General features: G+C 42.8%; 1 protein-coding gene across 10 annotated transcripts in view; it reads right to left on the reverse strand.

Annotated features, from left to right (window-relative positions):
* LOC119656594 (proton channel OtopLc) overlaps positions 1 to 21,396 on the reverse strand; it is a 156,257-nt gene that overhangs the window by 120,559 nt on the left and 14,302 nt on the right. Inside the window, exon 1 of one of the 10 annotated variants that reach the window (XM_038063007.1) lies at positions 5,621 to 5,737. The exons of the other annotated variants lie outside the window; for them this stretch is intronic. The gene's annotated coding sequence lies outside the window, so the exon portion shown is untranslated. Of the gene's footprint in view, positions 1 to 5,620; positions 5,738 to 21,396 lie in introns of those variants that run through there. 10 annotated transcript variants of the gene reach the window in all.

The raw sequence follows: 21,396 nt of genomic DNA on the forward strand, positions 1-21,396 counted from the left end.
CACACATCAGTCCTACTGACCGCCCATTTCGAACCCATATCCCCCCCTCCGACATCCTAAACCTTCACTCCTTAGGTCGCGTTTTTCGCAACGGTAGGTTAATGTATTACCATCGGCCCTACAACGAACATCGCTCTGACTCTGTCTACTCCATCTCCCAATAATTTTAACCCTCCCGTTATGCATCCTTCTCCCATCCTTTTACCGGTAATTTTTCCATACGCAATCTTAATATTATGGGGGGTTTTTCCTGGCTTTCCCCTCACTAGCTTGTAAGCTTAGGTTAAGTTGAACTGTATATTACTTTTATTATTAAGCTTTAGGTTAATTTCTAGAAAAGACTAATGTCGTTAGAAATAAGTTCTAGTATTAAGTAATAGCCTTAAGCTTAGCAGTGTAAATAATAGGGTAAATAAATTGAATATGTTAAAAAAAAAATCGAAGGAAGATGAACTGAAAGTAGATTGCTGGATGACCACAATGGTAACAACACCTGCTGCGTTTGTTCAAGAGAGCCGACAACAGGAGGTACTCCCAGACCAATAAAATGACCCATTCAAGAAAAGCTCAACCTTGAGATCCACCAATGTCAAAACGGTAAAGGATAAGGGACAGGGAAGGTCAATACATGGCAAAGGAGAGGGTGCGTGTAAAAGGACGAACCATTCCAGACCCATTCAGAGCAGATCCCTAATGTAGAGGAATTGCCTTCACTCAGTTTGAGGCAAAAATAATTGAGCTGTTCGAGTTTATAGGGGACAAGCACAATGTACACTAAGCCTTAAAGAATATGGTATTAGGGTCCTTTATAAAAGATCGTAGGAGGAAAAAAAGAGTTTTAAGGAGATGACGAAACCTACTGTCCGAAAAATGTCGTCTAACCACACTGTCATCAAATTAAGGCCAAATAAAAGAGTACGAGAGAAAGATGGTGACCACCTAAGCAATGAACAAGCGCCTACGGGAATACAAGGCAGAAAGGCAATTCCAAAAAGTGGAACAAAAAGTCCAGAAGTTAGAAAACATGCAGCCAAAGTACGAACGTCGGTCAGTGTTGCGAAGTCCAAGGCGGACGAAAACAATTGGATGGACTGAAGTCATCAACACACACATGAAAAGAAAATCAGAAGTGCGAACTCGCACGGGTAATCTTTCCTACGCGGAGATACCCAAAAAAGATCAAAACTGATCCCGATCTAAAAGATCTGAAAAGCGGATGAAGTGAGATTGCAGGAGAAATTTGCACTGTCTTGGAGAAATAATGCAAGTTTCCTAACTTATAGAAAAGCCAATTGTTAGTTTGCGAAAAGCCTATGGCAGTGTTCAAATGGAAGCAATGCGATTACCAGTGGAGGCAGCATAGAAATTTCTGACCGTAGGAAAAGTTCCGATTTGATGGGTTATCTGACTTTTGGGAGAACTGATCTGTGTTTTGAGTGCTTCATCTTTGGCCACGACACGAAGGCATGCATCAGCGGCATTGATCGATCCGACTGTGTGGGGAGGAAAGCCATATTGCCAAGGAGTGGAACAGGGACCCCAAGTGCATTTTATGCGAAGAAAACGGGGGATGGGATAGCTGGCGTATTGCCGGAAGTGGTAAATGCCTGGAATTTAGGAAGGTGTTGATTGAACTGAGAAAATAAGGTTTGTTCCATTAACTCTAAATCATTGCAAGGTCTCTTAAGATTTACTTGAGCAGACCACCTACGAATTTGAAATGAAAATTGCCATTATAAGTGAACCTTATAGAAATCGTCACAGTGGCGTTACAGCTTTAACTGATGGAGCCGTGATATAGACGTGCGATCGACAAACTATACAACGTACTACGAACAAGACAGGCAGTGGCTGTGTATTGGCGAAAAATGTAGGGCATATCTTCACAGCTTTTACGCCCCACCGTCTGACACTATCCGAATTCCTGACACAAAGGACGAAGTCGAGAGGTGATCAGCGGTGACTTCAACGCTTGGATACTTGAGTGGGGCTGAAGTAAAGCAAATGCCAAGAGGCGCAGTTTTTAAGATTCTTTTGCGCAGTTGGATGTATCATATTTCTGGCCAACCAAGGTGAAGTAAACACCTTTCCGAAAGGGGGGGGGGGGCTCTGTACAGGGCCACAAGGCAAATAACCATCATGCCTGAAACGGGGCAAGATGTCAGGGTGGTCTGCAAAAGCTTTGGATAAATAGATCTTCATAGGAGTCTGGTCAGACCAACCTAATAGAGAGGGTGCCTCCATAGAAAGAGCAGAGGTTGGAGGTTGGAGAACTGACCGACTCCGATTAGCCTGTCATCGAGGTTGACGAACATCGGTAGGTAGGATCGGTCTGAGGGGAAAAGAGCCCGCCTAAAAGAAGCTCGTAAAACACTCAAACTCTATTTGGAAGCGGACGTAACACCTTCATCTCAACAGATCACGTTCTCTACAAGGATAAACAACGAAAAATTTCAAAATGCAACTATTTTAACGCCAAATTAAAGTTGAAATTTTTCCATGCCAATGTTTTCTCTGTGCTGTGATATAGTAGCAGCACGAATGAATTTATCGCCTCAGTTACACGAAATCTCCAGCTTCCATCATTTCATACCAGTCCAGTGTTATCCGGGCATTCTGATCTGAGATAATGACAGACGAGGAACTTCGTCGCCTTACATGCCAGATACCTTTGATTAGAAAGCTTAAGTGACAGTGAATAGGCTACACATTAAAAAAGGGCAACAATTCCATTGTGGATTATGTCATGAAATGGAAGCCAGCTCCCATAACATAGCCGAGCGGATGAGTCACCCTCGAGCTGCATGGTGCGGAGTAGTCGAACAGTGGAAGGAGAGTGCAAGTTTCTCTGGAAGTCGTGGGTGGATTTGATACACATTGCCAGAAACCGACAGTATTGTTCCATGAACGTGCTGTGTGCCCCACATAATCGTACCAAAAAATTAACTATGTTATTCACCTTTTTTGGCGTTGTTGCTAAGGCTGTTCTACATCCAAGTGGCCATCGCAGCACTGCTTCGTACATCCTGTAGATTCTACTTGAGTGCTTCGGCAATAATTTCATTATTTTGAGTACATAGATGACTTGCGGTTTCGTCCAGGGTAGAGGCAACTCATCAGACCTTGTTTCGCCTTTGCCCTGGGAGCAGCGTGACCGAAGCGGTTAGAAGTTGGCATTTGCTCCCTTATATTAATTCAAAAACACGACATGTACCGGCCGAGGCCAAACTAAAATTTGTTTAAGAATCCAGAGATTCCTAAGTCTGCCATTCGCCTAATGGCGGACCGGACGGAGCGGAATTGGTTGTGACCGTCTAGATTGTCGCTCTACAATTTCTTTTGTTAGGCTGCGTTAGCAGCCATAGAATTTCGTTGGCCACCAAATGTCGACCTGATTAAGTGGCGCTAGGTGACGTTTAGTAAAATATTTCAGTATGCGTTTATTTTTTGACGCGAAACGCCAGACAAGACAAATTTTATGCAGCCTAGTGCATGGTTTCAATCTGCAGATGTTTTGTAGTACACCAAGTGCGATGCGAGTATCCAAAGATTATTCCTGCGGGAAGAGAGGAGAACTGACAGCTTCTAATGACATCTTAAAATGGCGGCGATCCCAGCAGTCACCAGAGAGGAGGTATTGGAGATCTGCGGTAGAATAGGGGACAGCAAACCTCGGACGAAGGCGACGTGTCTGGTCCTTAAGCTTGCCGTGAAATCTAGACCGGACCTGTTCGCTGAGTTATTCGAAACGTGTATGTTCAAGTGGATATTTCCTCCAGCATAAAGGTGGCAGAATTGCCATTATCGTATAAAGTTGATAAACCTCCAGGTCAGCAATCCTCCTACAAACCCATATGTTTTCTGACACTGCGGGCAAAATGCTAGGGCGGATTATATGCAATAGATTGCTATCGGTTGTTGGGTTCCGTGCAGTCAGATCCACCATTGATGCTATCAAATTGGTTGTTAGCTTGGCTGAAGGTGCAATTTATGGAAAGGGAATCCCTAGCAAAATTTGGTATTCGCGCCTATTTCGCTGCTATTGGCGATAGCTACTTATCAGAAAGACGAAGGAAAGTACGTTGCCTCCGCGCGTGTCGCCAGGGGTTTGCACTTGGCTCACTGCCGGGGAACATTATGTAAAACGATGTCCTTAACCTTCCGGTTCCGGTGTGTTACGCCGATGATACACTGGTTGTGGTCGCAAAGCATCCCAAAGAGGTCCCGAAACAATCAGTGCAGTCTTCATCACCAATCCCCGTAAAAAATTGTGCCCGCATTCAAATTGGGGATTATATCATATAATTTCTAAACCGGCCATCAAATACTTGGGGGTGATGATAAACGCAGTTCAGTTATAAGAAACACGTGCAGTATGTTTGCAACACAGCATCCGATACTTGTATGGCCCTGGCAAAGATGATGCCGCACGTGGAACGCTCAGCGCATACTTCTAGGTTGCTTTTGCTCGATCTTGCTCTCTTTGGCCTCAGTTTTGAGAAAGCCGTTGCAGATCTTAGCTAGCGCTCATAAATTGAGCGCAGTCTGTCGAAGGAGATCCCTAAGGTTGTGCTGATCCTTTAAGACTGATTCAGATGATGCAGTGTTTGTTATCTCGGGAATGATGCCGACTGATATCTTGGCAGATCATATGAAGAACGTATACAATGCGAAACCATCTCTCCTTTATTGAAAAAAATAAACGCCGAAAAGGAGAAAGCGTTGGGAATGCTTGGGAAAGGATCACGGGACATACAGGTTCCCATCATCAGAGAGTGGGTGGGGAAGCAGCACGGAGAGATTACCAAGTTTCTCACGACACACGGACGATATCGCCAGTACCTGTACAGGTTTAATCTGGATATCTTATCCGATTGTCCAAACTGAGAAGAAATTCCAGAGCACCCTGAGTATGTATTCTTCTACTGTCCTAGTTGTGTGGAAGAAATAAAGAACCTAGAGGAGACTCTAGGAGAAATACTCGTCCCAAAAAATCTGGAGGATTTAGAATAAATTGCAGAGGGTAGAGGAGACCCACCTAACGAAAAAAGAGTGAGCTGATTTCGGCCCATGATGTTGGGCCTTATGCTGGTTCCGCGGAACATGGGAGGATATATCGATTTTAATGGGGCTTTAATTCACTCAACACCTTAAAAAGACGAACAGACGCAATAAGGTTTTGTTTGTTACAGGAAATTTTAAAATGAAGTACAATAATAGACAAAACTCGGCGGATATGATGAACTGTAAAGAATGGCTTCGAAATGTTTCGTCTTAAATGGAAAATAATTGCTAGAGGCAGATGGCCTCCAACTTACTAGTCCTTAGTAGGCCTATTATGAAGGAGAAGGATTATAATAATTGTTGCGAAAGCGTGAAATGAAAAAGAAACCACTGGAAGGAAGCCTGTCTGGTAATGTTGTCAGCACTTCTTCACACATTAGAAATTGACATTATTCGTTTGTCTGCACCCTGTTGATATTAATTGGTACCAGTATTGCTTTGTATTGTGTCTAATAGTGTATTGCAGTGTAACAAAATCTTTGGAAATAATATTCCTTGTTCACTTACATGTAGTATGTATCTTAAGAATAATAATCTATGTCCCACTATGTCTTACCTAACAATCATCATCTAACATTACTCCAAGGTGACAGCTTGATTTTCTAGCCTTTAATATTAAAGCCACACTCCCGACGATGTAATGAAAGGGGTCACCCAATATCATCGATAAAAACAAAGCAATTCCGTCATGACACTTTTAATATTTCACGCCATTTAACTAAACGTTGCTAATTTTCCAACAGTGAGAAGCATTCTGAATAGATTACTTCATAAAACGTGTTTGGTTTTATGTTGCTCTCAGGCGTAAATATAGATTTTCAGCGATGATTGCATCGTCTAGAAGATGACGCGAATATTTGAGAATAATTAGAAGTTGCAAATATTATTTGTTGCAAAGCAACAGGCGAATGTAGCCAATGAAGTCACGTATGTGGAACCCCATATCTAACAAGCGTCTATTTTTATATGCCAGTCATAAATTTGATTAGCCAAAGTTAAATGGATCAGCAATCGAAATCGAAAGTTCAGAGCATAATTATCAAGTCACGAAGCCGTGGGCAGAGGACGGGCAATTAAGAATTTGAATGAGGAAGTGCGAAAATTAACAGAGAAGTATTAGGAGAATCGTAATCATGGATTGTTCTATGGAAAACCGTGACAGGTTCCAAAGGCGGCATTTGTTTTGAATATTGAACTAAGGGAAGTGTGACATCCAATCTAAAACTTCATCAATTTAGCACGTGGTACTATTTATTATTTACATTCTGGAAATATTTTTTGGCCTCGAATCATTCTCCCGTTCACATGCACAGACGTATTCAATGTTCGTTACAGGAAACCTTGAAAATGGTCCTCTTTGCGTTCATAGACTCAAACTATCAACTTTTTTGCAACATCTATCTTTTTCAAGGACTACACACAATCAATATAATTTCATAGTCTTTGAATTTCCCTCTTATCATCTTCTCAAAAACGCGCACCGACCATGATCCGAAAGCTGAAAATAGATCTCTCCGTATTCCAGCTCATTTATGCCAAACGCAAAAGTTTATTTTTGCATGCCAGATTCACTCTTCCGGTGCTTCTTTTTTTACGATCAGACCTTTTCAATGTTCAGTGGAGTTTGCAGGCTTGGAATACCCTTTTCTTTTCCGCTTTTCCTGGCTACAATCTACGCGATACACGTACATAATAATTCCTCTGAGTGAGTTCGACCAGCATCATGTTATATTAATAGACATCATAGTACGCAGCAGAATGTAGCAGCCTATTCTCCAGCCATCCCCAATCATTCCTTTCCTAGACGGAATGTATCTCGACTCCTATCTTATCCGCTTTTAGAGAATTTATGAAACTCATTTGCAGAGATTATTCTGGAGCATTGTACGCAGAAACAATGTTCCGACACGGGGTTCAAAATAACAAGGATGGAAAAATTAGTCGCATAGATTATTTCATGGTAGAAACGAAGACGGAAGGAGGCATTTGTAACGATTTACAGTGATTTGAAGACTAGTCAAATGGAAACGGACGCATCCTAGGCTCGTGCATGTCCTAACAATGTGAATATTACAGACAAGAAGTCGTCACTGAATCGTCGTCACGGGATTATGAAGACATGTACATATGTGCGTTTACGGAGCGAATCTTTCTAGCGTTCATATATCGGTACTAATTTCTAATAGTCTGCTTTACGTAATGGCGCAAATTCATTTTCCGTTGGCTGGAAATGAAAGGCAATCGACCCGAAGTATTTGATAGCTTTTAAGCTATATTCAAACTAGTTGACACCTGACTACAAAATTTAAGGAAATGTCCTTCCATGAGACTTCATTCATTCGTATGTCATCCTTCATTATTGTATCTAGAAAGCGGGTGCAGATGTGGTTCTTTAACGTTTGAGGGTATAACACTACAATAGAAGATGAAAACGATAGTTAATATAACAAACGGTTTTCTTCTTATCTGCTCCACTGCAGAATTAGGGTGATGAATTCCAAATTTGAACCTAGTTGTCGGTATACGCGGTTGAACACTTTCCAGATCGGTTTTTGGCTCAAGTGGTAAGAGTGCTGGGCTGTCGTACGGAAGGTTGCGGTTCCAGTCTTACTGCTGGCAGAGGGATTTGTTATTATGAATGGATGTCGAATACCAGTCGAACCAGCTGTGAATGAGTACCTGAGTCAAATGGGGGTAATAATATTGGGCTAGCGTAATGCTGACCACATTGCCTCCTACAAAGTACTGTAGTGTACCGTTATGGTCTTGAATAAAATGCTCTAACACACTTCAAGGCCCTGATCCAATGTGGACTGTTGCACCAACGATTATTAATATTTCAAATGTATATGAAGCTGCACTTATTTTGTCTTTACCCGAGAGATGCAATTTCAGCACTAGGTTGAGGATTTGGGTCAGTAGAGCATCCTCCAAATCACCAACAGGGGTTCCTTAAAGAATTCCTAGGCACTTGAACATAGAAGTGTGTCTCAGGCATAGCTTGGATATGAAGGTCACTAATGCTATATCCCTAATGTCACTCGTGGGGATCTTTTTGGATACACTTGACTAGATTTGTCTATTATGGCTTAACATGTTAATTATGTGCAAAAGATTTCCAAGATGATCATGAGTACCAACGTACAACTCGATATCATCTAGTTACATCAAGTGTGTCAGGTCGTAAATAGCATCGTGATATCGATTAGAAAGGTAGAAAGGTAGAAAGGGACGACGTCAAAAGCCTTTGGCCAGTAATGAGTTGCTCTTTTAAACCCCACGCCCCAACTCAGAAGTTTTTCTGTTCCTCGGACAGAATTCCGTTCTATTAATAACGGACGTTCTGAACCTGCAAACGGTTGACAAGTAAGTAATCAGTCCCGTGTCTGCAGGATACTGCATTGTATTTTTTTAGATATAAGATAGGTAGACCCCATAATGAGAAAAAGGAGAAATTTCTTCGGCGATTAATGACCTGCTTGTACCAACTGTATCAATCGGCCGTGAATAATGGTGAACTTTTTGTACTAGAAATTCCGTCCCAGGCCTGGCCTTTCCAGTTCTTTAAGCTGTTTAGGGATTGTCGAACCTTCTCTTCGGTAACAACCGCAAAATTCACGCCTGGCATAGTGTTCGATGCGGTCTTCGGTGCTAACACTCAACACACTGAACAAATGGCTCCCCCCTCAATATTCTTTTAGCTTCCCTTACTTGGAAACGGTATTGTCTGGACGCTCTTTTAGGATGCGTTGAGGGATCTGAAAAGGTTCCGGTAGTTATATGTCGCATCTTGAGCGGGAGTGGAATGTCTTTCACCATACCGTCGTAACCGACTGCATACGATAGAAAGTTCGTGTCTTTGGAATTTCAACTATACTCGTAGGTGTTTCATTGGGGAAGGAGTAGTCCCGTGGAAACCCTTAGCATTTTATTCATCGTCCATCTGCTGGCTTTGCCAGTACTGATTTAAGTCAAGACTGAATAATACACTCAAAGCCTTCTCTGCTTGTTCTAAAAGGCGACTAAATTTTGAAACTTTACTCAACGTCTCGGATAGCGACTTTACGTCTACAACCTTTAACTGTCGGAAATAGACTGTGATTGGTTTCTCGGCCTAAGCGAAGTACGATTGTGGCACTCTGGATAGTACTCCTTCCCCTCTTGTAGCAATATGCGTTTATTCTCTAGAAAGTCGAGGCCCAAAAGTTCGTCAGAAGATTTGACTGACTGCGGGATCTTGGAAGCAAATCAATGAACCGAAGGGGTTGAAGGCTCCCTTGGCTGTTGTGAGATTTGGTGAGTGCGACGCGTTCTAACTTCGATACCGAGCGAAATTCCGGGACGCTCAGTGTAGTGTGCATCGTGACAAAATCGAGTGAAAGAGCTTGCATGTTGTTGCCAATCTTTCGATAGTCCTGTGAACGACTTTAACGCCTGGCTCCTCATCGACGATGAAGAACAACTGAAGAACTGGAATGAACACTTCACCATAGTTCTTAACCGTACCACATCCAGTGAGGTTCCTTCTCTTGCGAATAAAACTGCCAGTCACCGTAAAACGCGGATACGGGCTGTTCATCCCCGTTGGACTTGACAGTCTTCCCGCACAGTTATCTATTGCTACACCTACTGTTATAGCAGAGTTGCTTCCACTTCCACTCGGGGAATCCGAAAAGTTTCACCATGATTGGAAAAAGGGGATAGTGTTTAAAATTTTAAACAAGGACTGTATTGAGTATGACAATTCGAGGGTTATCTGTATCCTCCCTGCCGTCGCAGAGATTATAGCTAAAGTAATCCTGCAACTCATCTTGAAGGATTGACCGACAGAGCGGAGGTTGGTTTTCTGGTTTCCGCTCTCCATGCCCCCACAATGACCACATCAGCACCCTAGGAATAATTTTGAAACAGTGCCCGGAGATTAGATCTCCTCTTGACTTGCTCGTCATCAATTTTGAGAAAGCTTTCGATCGTGTGAACAAGAGGTGTATCTGGCGTGTTCTACGCAGGAGGAACATTTTGCAAAAACTACTGGGACCGATATTACTCCTTTTTGTTATCGGTGACGTTCTTCATGCTGCCTTCTCTCGAGGATGTAGTGGAGTTCAATGGAATACAACACTTTCGTTCAAACAACTCAACTACGCTTATGGCACGCTCTGAATTTGGAAAGAGAGGCAACTACAGTTGGACTGAAGATTAACACCAACAAAACTAAGGTTCTCAAACTAACGGGGCACTGTACTTTCGCTATCTCGCTATCTCCAACTTTCCTAAAATCGGTCCGACAAAATCACGCAAGCACAACAAGGGACGGTTTGATGTTGTACGTGCTTTGGCCGTTGTTACTTCTTAGTAGGAGCGAATGGTAAAGATCGATATTTGCTCTGTCCACTTCAACCGTTACCTATGTACAGGCATCTCCCGCCGGTTATCCGTACCGAAATTTATGTGGTGGAGTGATAGCTCACTCAGTGAGTAATGGTCGAGGCCATAAAACTCTTGGATTTTACTCATCTACCCCTGAGTTACTGGGGCGATCTACTGCCGTTTAGATTGAAGTTAACCACCCCTCATCATAGGGGCATACCACTCTATTAAGGAATATATCAACGAGATCAGTACTCCAGCTTAATGGACTGGGGTTAAGTGTTCCAAATGAATGGATTAGCGCTCGTTTATTGAAACACAATTTCTTAATTAGATAACATGATTGAAGATGGTGAATAATACCACCACGTCTTTACCTGCACAGTCAAACAACTTTTCGGAGTGAAATCAGTCCCTATCCGAGGCGTTTCGAAATTTGCAGGTTGCTAGCCCACAAATTTCTACCACTTTTAGTTCCTCTTTGGGACGATTAGGCAAAACGTATTGTTAACTTACGGACCTGATTGAAAATGTAATGGAAAGAAAAGAAGAATTCTTTGAGATCCCGAAATTTTATTTATCCGAGCGTCTATCCAGAGTAAAATATGAAGAAACATACTCTAAATCGTAAAAAAATTCCATTTGGTGTACCGCAGGGATGTGTTTTAGGCTCAACACCATTCCGTTTGTATACCAATTATATATACTGAAGCTAAATAGTGATATTTGCGGATCACGCTGCTATTCTTACCATGGGAAAAAATCTAGAGGGAGCAACAACAGAACTTCAAAAAGCTATTGGCTACATCGTAGGACGAATTACGAGTTACATTACCTTCACTAATGAAAAAGAGAATCCAGCTGAAGTCATCATCAACGGACCAGATGCAAATATCTGTATATTAAATTGTTGAGTATTACAATCGATCCCAAGCTTGCCTGGAAAAAATACATCCTAAAAACAGAGGAAAAGTTAAATGCCAGATATAGACAGATGTACTGGCTGATAGGGACGAATTTCAAACTCAGCATAGCCAACAAACTACTAATTTTCAACCAGATCCAAAAGCCCTTATAGACGTACGGCATACAGCTCTGAGGCTGTGTCTAGTGAATCTGTGTGGAGGCGCCAAATCTCCCATCAGGCGCGTATTTTCGTGTGGATAAGGGAACGCTCGGTGGATGCGCGTAAACATGTAAATGAAACGCATCAGGAGATGGGTATGCTTATGCACAGGCTGGGTAGGTGGGAAGCAAACGCCCATCTATGGATAAAAATTGGCTGTGGAAGGACACTCACAAATCAAACCCAAGGAAGTAACGGCGGTTTTTGGTAGTAGCCAAACAGGCTCCCGGCAGTCGATATCCAACGACCGCAGTGCCTCAGTAGAGGAAAAATTGGCTACTTTGGCATCTAATGCTATAAGAGATCTTAGTGGGAAGGAGATCTACACTGGGTCCTTTTCGCAAGAGTTCGAAACTTGGGTGATCGCCGCTGAAGGCAACATCTTGGAACTGATATATTATAGGGTTAAGGATGGTCTGGTGGGTGAGTATTGGCGGGCTTTATAAGGTCAAGGCACTGGGAAAAGTGAGCCAGCTATATCAGCAGGTAACTGAGGCATGCGACTCTGCAATGCCGTGACGGAAACCAAAATACTGGTGGAATGAAGAAATCGAGCTGTTGAGAGCATCGTGTCTTGGAGCGAGAAGGCATTGCGAAATGACAAGAGCCAGAACATCGGCGTTTGAAGAGAGAATACCGCGATTTTCGAAGTAGCCTTAAGAAGGCTATACCGAAAACTAAGGAGAATTGCTACAAACAATTGCGCCTTGAAGCAAATATAAACCAAGTAACATGCCCGCGACTCTTGTTCAAAATAATCGCAGTCCTTTCTCCCCAACAGGAAGAAATGGACCCGAAATTGGGTACTAAAATCTGGTTCGTAAGCACATTTGAATCGTGCATGGCGGCAGAAGTGTTTCCCACCTAATGGAAAAGGCAGAGGTTGGTTCAGCTACCGAAGCCCCAAAAGCGCACCCTTTCCATATTACCCTATCTGTCTTTGAGACACTGTGGGGAAGATGGTGGAAAAGGGTGATGTACAACAGCCTGTTTCCATTTCGTCGGACTGGCGGGTGGCAGTATGGGTTTCGCAGAGCATGGTCCATTGTCGATGCAACAGCAACGGTCGTGGACCTGGCTCGGGTGGCATGGGCCGCTGATAAGCGCTACGCTGTGGCGACGCCGGATGTCAGGGATGCCTTTAACTCAGCCTGGGTTGGATTAGGGCCACTCTGGCTAAACTGAGTGTCACTGATTACTCGGACAATCGAGAGTTACCTCCCGGAGAGATTTCTGTGGTACTAGGCAGACAACGGGTCAAAGGAATATGGTGTGACAGCAAGTGTTCACCAAGGCCCCTGCTGTGGAACATAATGTATGACGGAATGCTCGGCCTTAGCGTGCCAATGGAGGAGGAAGATAAGATGGAGACGGCCCCGCCAATCGCACGAAAACAATACTGTCAAAATCCAAGTTGGCCATCACGAGGTCGTTTCAAAATTGATGATTAGATACCTGGGTGTAATGTCCGATGCCAAGTAGAGCTTCAAGAGCAAAAGGCAGTAAAGGCTAGCTTATCTAGCAGGGATGATGCCTAATATTGGAGGGCCAAAATATAGTCGCCGGCTGCGTATCGCAGGCGAGCTGAAATCTATCCTGCCTTATCCGGCTCTTGTCTGGGCGTGCGCACTGGATAACACAGGGAACACCTGGGATGGGTAAGTTCGGAATACCAGCCAATAACACTGAGGGTGTGCAGTGCATATAGGACAATATCTGGTGAGGTAATGTGTGCCATCATGGGGATGACTCCCCTGGATCTTCTGGTAAATGAGGCACACTGTTTCCATCGGAGAAGGAGGGCGAGTCCGGCCGAAGTGAATGCAAGCTTCCGGAAAGCCACTAGGAATGAGCTGTACAAGGGATGGCAGCAACGGTGGGATAATTCCGAAAAAGTTATGGACCCATACACTGATCCCGCGTATTGACAGATGAGTCGAGCGGAGGCATGGAGTATCGAATTACCACCTAACACAGTTCCTTACGGGGCACGGCGGATACAAGAATTACTTCCATCGTTTCGGATTGAATAAGTCCCCACATTGTCCCGAATGCGCCGCTACACCCGAGGACCCGGAGTATGTTAGATTGGCAATTGAAATTGGGAGGTTAAACGATGTCCTCAACGCAATTATCGGAACCCACAATTTCGTGGAGGAGATACTTAGGTCGGAAGGAAATTGGAGAACGGTAAATGCCACAGCCACTGCGAGACGGAAAAAACTGCAGGCACTGGGTTGAACCCGAGCGACAAACGCGGCGTGCTGGTGTAAACCAGGGCCCTACCCGCGAAGTAATACTTCACATTGGTCCGGCGGAGATATGGTCGAAGAAGTGAGCGTGGTTTTAGTGCGTGAGAGTCTCACACACTGCTGCAATCTGGTGCAACTACCTTGAAAGTTGTACACACTTTCTAAAGCAAAGTGCTAAAAAGCATAGATGCTACCTCGTACATCCAAAATAAAAGGGTGATTGCAGAGCATAGTCAGCGCGAAATTTGACAGACGTCATAAGTAGAGACGACTAAGGGGAGTAAAGCCGAATAACTTACTTTCATGAAAGACAAATTACCTAAGGACTTAAGCTTTCAAGGAACAACCAGTTGTACAGCAAAGCCAACCAAGGTGCTGGGGTTAACCACAGGGTCTCTGCAGTACAAACGCGAAGCTGGCATATGCAAAGGCAGCAACGGGATATAAAAATCTCCTTCGTGGCGAGAGGTGGTTTTAGTGGTAAGTTTTCCATCTTTTAAACAAATTAATCACTTTTGGAGTGTTTTTCCATCACATCAAAGTAGTTTTAAAAATATGTAGGAAAATATTTTCGACTATCGGTTAGAAACAGAAATCTGGCTGAATCTGCTGTGGAGCAATCACGGATCTTCGGACAATATTTCTTGCTTAAATTGTTTACTTACCTAATCACGTTGCCCCTCCCAGAAAGAGAAAGGCATTCCCAATAAATTAAGTTTAACACTATTTCTTCCGCCCTCGACACCTAGCAACCCCATTTAGCGTAAACTAAAATAACTACTTCCAGAAGCCCAAGACGCCAGGCAGATGAAGAGAAATCGAAGCGTCCAGTTCAAATTTTCCTTAATATTTTCTGGTACGAGTATGTCCATAGTTTCCCGGCATGCATTACTCATTGGGGTATTTTCGGTCTACTCGCTGGGAGCATTCCCTGGGCTAGTGGAGACCCAAATTGCTGGCAAGTGATGCCGAATGAATGGTTATTGTCTGAGGCTGAACCATTGAATCTGTACCGCGGAGCATTGAAATGTTTTGGTTTCACATTCGCTTTACACACTTCGCGAAAATGTTTATAACAATTTAATTGTATGGCGCTCACAAAAGTGTTGCGTGACGACAGATTGGTACAAAATGTTTATCTGTTGATTTGTGGGCAGACACACAGTGCCGCGCCCGGTCTGGAGTGAGTTTTATGCGGATTCGGGGTGTTCATTAAATTTAGGATTTGTTTACTAATAGTTGTGATCAATTATGGGGCAAATGGCAGAGCGAGCAAATATTTAAATTCAAATTCACGGTTAATGGAAAAACCGACCGTGAGCCACTGGGGATATTTAGATACTTTATTCAACACTATTCACAAAAAATAGTTTCGATCAGCATAACAAAAATTAAAATCAAAAATATGTTATAGTTTAGATGAAATATTTTCCCCAGTTGGTATCTGAGGAGAAATGGGTGTTACAGGTAATTGACGTAGGGATTCAGGTGGAATCTGTTTCGCAGATATTCAAGCAAATATTTACTTGCAAAAATGGATTTTTTACCTGTTGAAAAACCCCAACAAGAAAATTATGGGCAACATTCTCATAAATCATTATAAAATCTGTTATTTCTACAAATACAGCCCAAGTCCTAAGTGTTTTGAAAAAAAAAGCGAATTCAGCATGATTTTGGAAACTCAATACTTGATCTGGCACTAGATTTCAGAGAATCTATCACTATGCGAACCTATTTTATAACTTTGAGTAGGTCATTGATGTATTATTGAACTTTCCCTTTCCGCCTTCAACTCGATGGTACTAGATTAAGGACAAATTACTGGTTGGAAGTAACTAACCCCACAAATTTTTTTGGGACAAATAAGTAAATTTCTTCATGAAAATATGTACGAATCCAGAGAAACGTAGTTGGTGTTGCCTATTTTATAGTTTTAGCAAATTCGCTGCTGTGGGGTTTTATGTCTAATTTTCACTACTTAAAATTTAGTAATCGGGGCCGTATTCATAGAACGGAAATACAACTAGAACAATCGACTATATAATGAATCATTGGATGCTCTTCTTGGAAAATATTACAAATTACGCAGATCCGTTGGCCGTGGTCGCTAATATTTGCGTACATTATAATCGATAGGACCAACCGCTGACAATTCGGATATGTATGGTTTTCATACGATTCTATTTGGGCGTAGTAGATCAACCACCTTGACTAGTCATATTTATCGGCTCCTAACAATGTGCTCACCCTTTCTCATCCACTGTCACCTTCGCCTTCCAATCAACACGCCCTCGGCCATTTTCTCTCTCCATTATCTCAGGCAAGATGATCCCCGTGAAACGGGGCAGATAATAGTTAATCAGAGCTTCTTTCAACTAACGGCGGTGGCCTTGTGCTGCTGCTATACAGAGAGAATATTAGCACCACCAGGGCCGTGGAAAGAACATCCGGGCCCGGGGTGAAAATTATGTTGAATATGGGACCTGGAGTAGAAACTATACGGACCTGGTTTCTATTTTGGGCTCCGGAGAAAACCGACAGTACAAGCTTCTCAAGGAATAGAAAGTTTAAACTCCTCAGGTAGATGCGCACTAACAGAAACGGCAATCACTGACCAAGCATCACATGGGGGTCTATTGTTTCCAAAAGCGAGCAGATTGCTCAAGGTACTCAAGCATTCCAATCTCGATGAGTGGGCGGATGTTGTAACCGAATCCGACTCAGATATCTCCGCCGCAGTCGTCAGTATGCGCCAGCCGGGCCCTGCAATCGTTGCCTCTTCAGCATTCAACCCGATTGCGAAGGAATTGACAACGACACAACTCAGCATAGTCCACTTGAACTCACTGGTTAGGTAGTCGCGTAATTGATGAGCAACAGTAGATATTTAAAGTGAAAAGAATTCAGTCGCCAAAGGAGCCGCCTCAATTATCCAGCGGCTAACTCGAGTTGGTGCTGACACCACTAAATCAATTACTATCGAAGCAACCTTATTTTCCTACCGTGACCTTCTCATTGACATCCGAGACAAAAAGGTGGTCGACTCGCGTCTAGGTTTCTACGACAACGTGGAAAAACGAACAGTTTACGGGATTTTCATCATTTTGAGAGAAGAAAGAGCTCACATATCGTTGCTTCTTCCCTGTTACTAAAAATCAAGGACATCTGTTTTCAAGACAGGACAACCTATTTGCTTCTCGGTTTGCCAGCGTATTACGAAACCCATACAACTGCCCTCCAACAAAAACCTTCGGCAATCTACGCAGTCTCGCCGGTCCTCGTATCGAAGCCACCACCATCACCCAGTCAGGATTCTAGTCCATTTCACCTCGTTTAAGTTTTTCCGGTCATTGATTGGCAAACGCAATGCAGCTCAGTTTATTCGTTCTATTCATTCGCCAAATGCTACTTGGAAGATATTTTCGCGACTTGCCGTAGCCGTGGAATTTGAACAGTGACAGGAGTAGAATAGAATACCTCGACGTAACGTTTCACCACGAGGTATCCATTGCGCAACACCGAAGCCATCGACGATTTTTCAAAGCCACGAACCCAAAACTGCATTTTGAAACAGCAAATTAGCGCCCGCCAACGCTACTATAAGTTTGTTCCTGAAGCCGAACACTCCGCTAGGAACGGATACTTTCGACAATACTCCAGAAAGCAGTCATACAGGGAGATATGCTGGTATTCCTACAGCAGGGAGCTTTTTTGTTTTCATCGCCATCAAACTGCTATCTAGTAGGCTGATCCTTAACAGTGTTCACCGATCATAGAATCATAGCAAAAATCATACGGGTCTGGGGTGAAAATTATGCGGGAACTTATATTATCCCATTTTTTCATTGAAATTTTCATTCTGGACCCCCAAGAAAACTCCCGGCCTTTCCACACCCTCTCATCAAGCCAGAGTGCCACGTTTGCAGGTTTTTTGACAGGACAGTGAAAGCGGAACTAGCGCTGTTAATATGCGTGTCTGGATAGCTGAGTGATTAGAGCATAAGGCTGTCATATGAAAGGCCGCGGTTCAAATCTCACCGGTGACAGTGGGATTTGTATCGTGGCTTGACGTCGGATGCCAGTCCAGCTGTGAATGAGTACCTGAGTCAAATCAGGGTTCTTATCTCGGGCGAGCGCAATGCTAACCACATTGCCTCCTACAGTGTACTGTAGTGTACCGTTATGGTCTTGAATGAAGTGCTCTAACACACTTCAAGGCCCTGATCCAATATGGATTGTAGTGCCAACGATTATTATTATTAATATGCCAAGTGGTATTTCAGGGTAGCCGTCGGTATAAACAATGCTTCATAGATGCGAATATACCATTCAATGACACCATATTTTCCAAATTAATGCAACTAATAAGATTTATTGTTAGAAAGATTCTACCTTGTTCCACAAATGCAGAGACCTTTCACCAAGATACATGATACAGTGAAGATGCAAGCAAATTTTATGGGGGAAAACGAGAAAGAAAAGCATCGGTGACAGATTGTAAACTCGGCGGATTTCGCTTAAGACTTCATATACTACTAACATTTTACTCGGATGAAGGACGCGAAATTTCTAATAATTACTATTAGTTTCCTAGGAATGCACCTCCTGCGTAAAGATAAATCCTGTACTTTGTAGAAAGTTTTCTCCAAATCAGTGGAAAGTCTGCAAACTGCTACACAATCGTTCGAAAATAGCAGCAGTAAGTAGAGCGAAAGCCAGCCCATGCTCCGTCAATTAAGGTCCGAAGATGTTCTTTGATGCGTTAATTTCAGCTATTATCTTTAGGAGGGCAAAGAGGCTGGAAATGCCCATCGCGTTCAAAATGGGAGTCCTTTTTAGGAATCTTGACCATCATCCCATTTCCCCACTTACTTGGAAGCATCTTAGACTCCTAGGATTTGCGGAAGAGTGTAACCAACAGCACTGCAAGGAACTGTTTCGCAAGTGTATTGATTGCCAACGTTTCACTTTTATATGGAGAAGCGGTCCATGTACGGATGTTAGAGTGGCTTCCCACATAATGAATGAGAGGTGGTGGTGTTTATACAATCGAGGACAACAGTGAAGTGTGAGTTGTGCTTCTTCCACTTCTTGAATTGTTCGACATCGTGGATGCGAGTTGTGGCCTAATCGTTAAGATCCCTTATACAACTATTGAAAGATTTGTGACAACACACGACCCCTAATACCGTAGTGCAAATCCTTCAAGAAAATATGTCATTACTGGGATTCGCTTGAAGTTGCTACGCTCCTCCCAGCGCAGCAATAATTCAATAAGAGAAGATATTCGTCAGTTTCAAGTCAGATTGTAGATATCATAAGCCCAGTTGTTACCGGTTTCACGTGTAGACCGAGGAATGTGGTAAGTGGTTGACCAGCATCAGAAGACTGTGCTGCGGAGTTTCGCATAGTTAGCCAATGTTGGAGACGATTATTAAGCTTTAACCTAACTTACGCTAGAAGCCCTTTAACGAGATGGATGATCTGGCAGATGAGTAAGCAGTACAGCTGCCATCTAGGAGAATCGAAAATGAAAGGCGTTCCTGTAATAAGACACCTATGACTGTAGTTTAAGGTTCAAATAACCTTAAAAAGAGGTAATGAAAGGAAAGGATGAAAGCTAGACTTATGTTACTGTGCGGTGCTATCATAAGATAACTTTTGTTTCCCAGCAGGATACCCAACTACTGATAGAACCAAGGACATCAAAAGTTGAAGTGCGACTTTACAACGAAAAAACGAAAAAAGGAAGCCGAAAACTGGAAAAAGGATACTGAGATCTCCGAAGGTAGATTATATGGAGAGGGTAATGCGAATGCTCCAATAAACGTAACACACTGTTTCTAAAGTTACCAGCTATTTGTTGCAAATATGAAAATCAATTTAGGTTACCTATTCCCGGCTCCCACTTCAGCTAATAACAACCTTCGTACTTAACAAAAGGAGTTCAAAATGCAGATTCTAGTCTAATATACCGTCTTATTAATGCCGAATGAATGTATTGGGGATGATAATAACAAATTGGATCGAATTCAGAATGGCTGTTAAAAGCAAGTTCAATCGGCTCACTAATGGTTTTGATGATTCATATAGGAGAAACACAGCAACAGACAGCGACGACACGTCGACGTGGTTGACGAACAATGCCTCATTGGCAATCATACACATACATATATACGAGAATATGCCTTTTAAAAACAAATATTGGAGATGATAATGTAAAACATATTGGGAAACCGGTAGCTCGGCGCGAGTAGTGCCAATGTGAGGCAAGAGAAGCAACTTTGACCTACTGTAACTTTGTTAATAACTGTCCAGCAGGCTACTCTATACTAAAGCATATATTAATGCAACATTTTGTCGGTCTAGGCTGAACTTAAGGGGGTTCGCACTAAATTTTAAAAATATGTTAATATACTTTATTAACTTTACTTTAGCAGATATCGGTATGGAGGGTATTTCGGGGCCTAGATGTCAAAGAGGGGCATCATCGTGATTTTCTTTTTCAGATTTTTCTGGTGGGTAGTTTCTGAGAATGGCCCCTCAATTTACGTGACCCTTTTAAAACCCCCTCACTCCTCCGTTTTGCAATCGACCTCCAAACTAAGCCCTGATTTGGGAAGTACTAATTGAGACCTTTCATTTTATATCCCTCGTTACTATATTCAGAGAAAAGAAATATTACAGCTTTCTTACAAAAAAAAACGTGCGTAAAAAAATGCGTTTAAGCAATTTTTAATATATTCGCGCTCTCAAAGTTAGTATCACACACATATTTGCTGAGCTCCCAGGAGCCCTTGATGTGGCTCGACTATTGCTACGGATTGCGTTGCTTCTGCCCTTCTTTCGTTTGTTAATAGGTTACTGCTCACGGCAGCACACGCTTTAGCTTTGAACGACCATTGTATTATATATTGGTTCTTAGCAAGAAGAATTGCGAACTCTTGGCCGCGTTCGAGAGAAGAATCCTCTGAAGTATTTTTGGTCCCCTACATGAGGATGGACGATTCCGTAGCCTACATAACGGCAAAATCTATGAGCGATACCATGACCGTCAGGTTGTGGATAAAATCCGGATAAGAATGATCCAGCCCAGAAAGTCTATAAGGGCAATATCTATGGTAGAAAAAGAAGACGAGGCAGACCCTGCCTAAGATGGAGCGATGGCGTAGGCCAGGACGCCAGACAGATTTTAGGGATATCGAATTGGTGGACCTCGGCGCAAAACCGGGATACCGGTTGTTGCGCCGTTGAATTTGTCTATCAGGTGTTCTCAGTGTAGTGATTTGACTATGTATATCTGTGGACTGCTTTCGAGTAACGCATTTAGAGCTACGTCGGATGTCATTCTCACGCACCGATAATTCCTAGATACACAATTCTTTGTAGTGCGGCTAACTACGAGATTTTTCACTTCTACTGGAAGTTGAATTGCTGTACCACTTATCTCTGGAAGGTAAAAACAATTCAGTTTCGTCCTTTTTGTAAATAATACCATTGTGATTTTATTTGGATATAGTTCGTGCCTGAGGCATCAACTGTCAATCAAATCGTGGGGGCAGGTACATACCGCTCCGAAATCAC

The sequence above is a fragment of the Hermetia illucens genome, chromosome 5 (assembly GCF_905115235.1).
Source record: "Hermetia illucens chromosome 5, iHerIll2.2.curated.20191125, whole genome shotgun sequence".
NCBI classification, from domain to species: domain Eukaryota; kingdom Metazoa; phylum Arthropoda; class Insecta; order Diptera; family Stratiomyidae; genus Hermetia; species Hermetia illucens.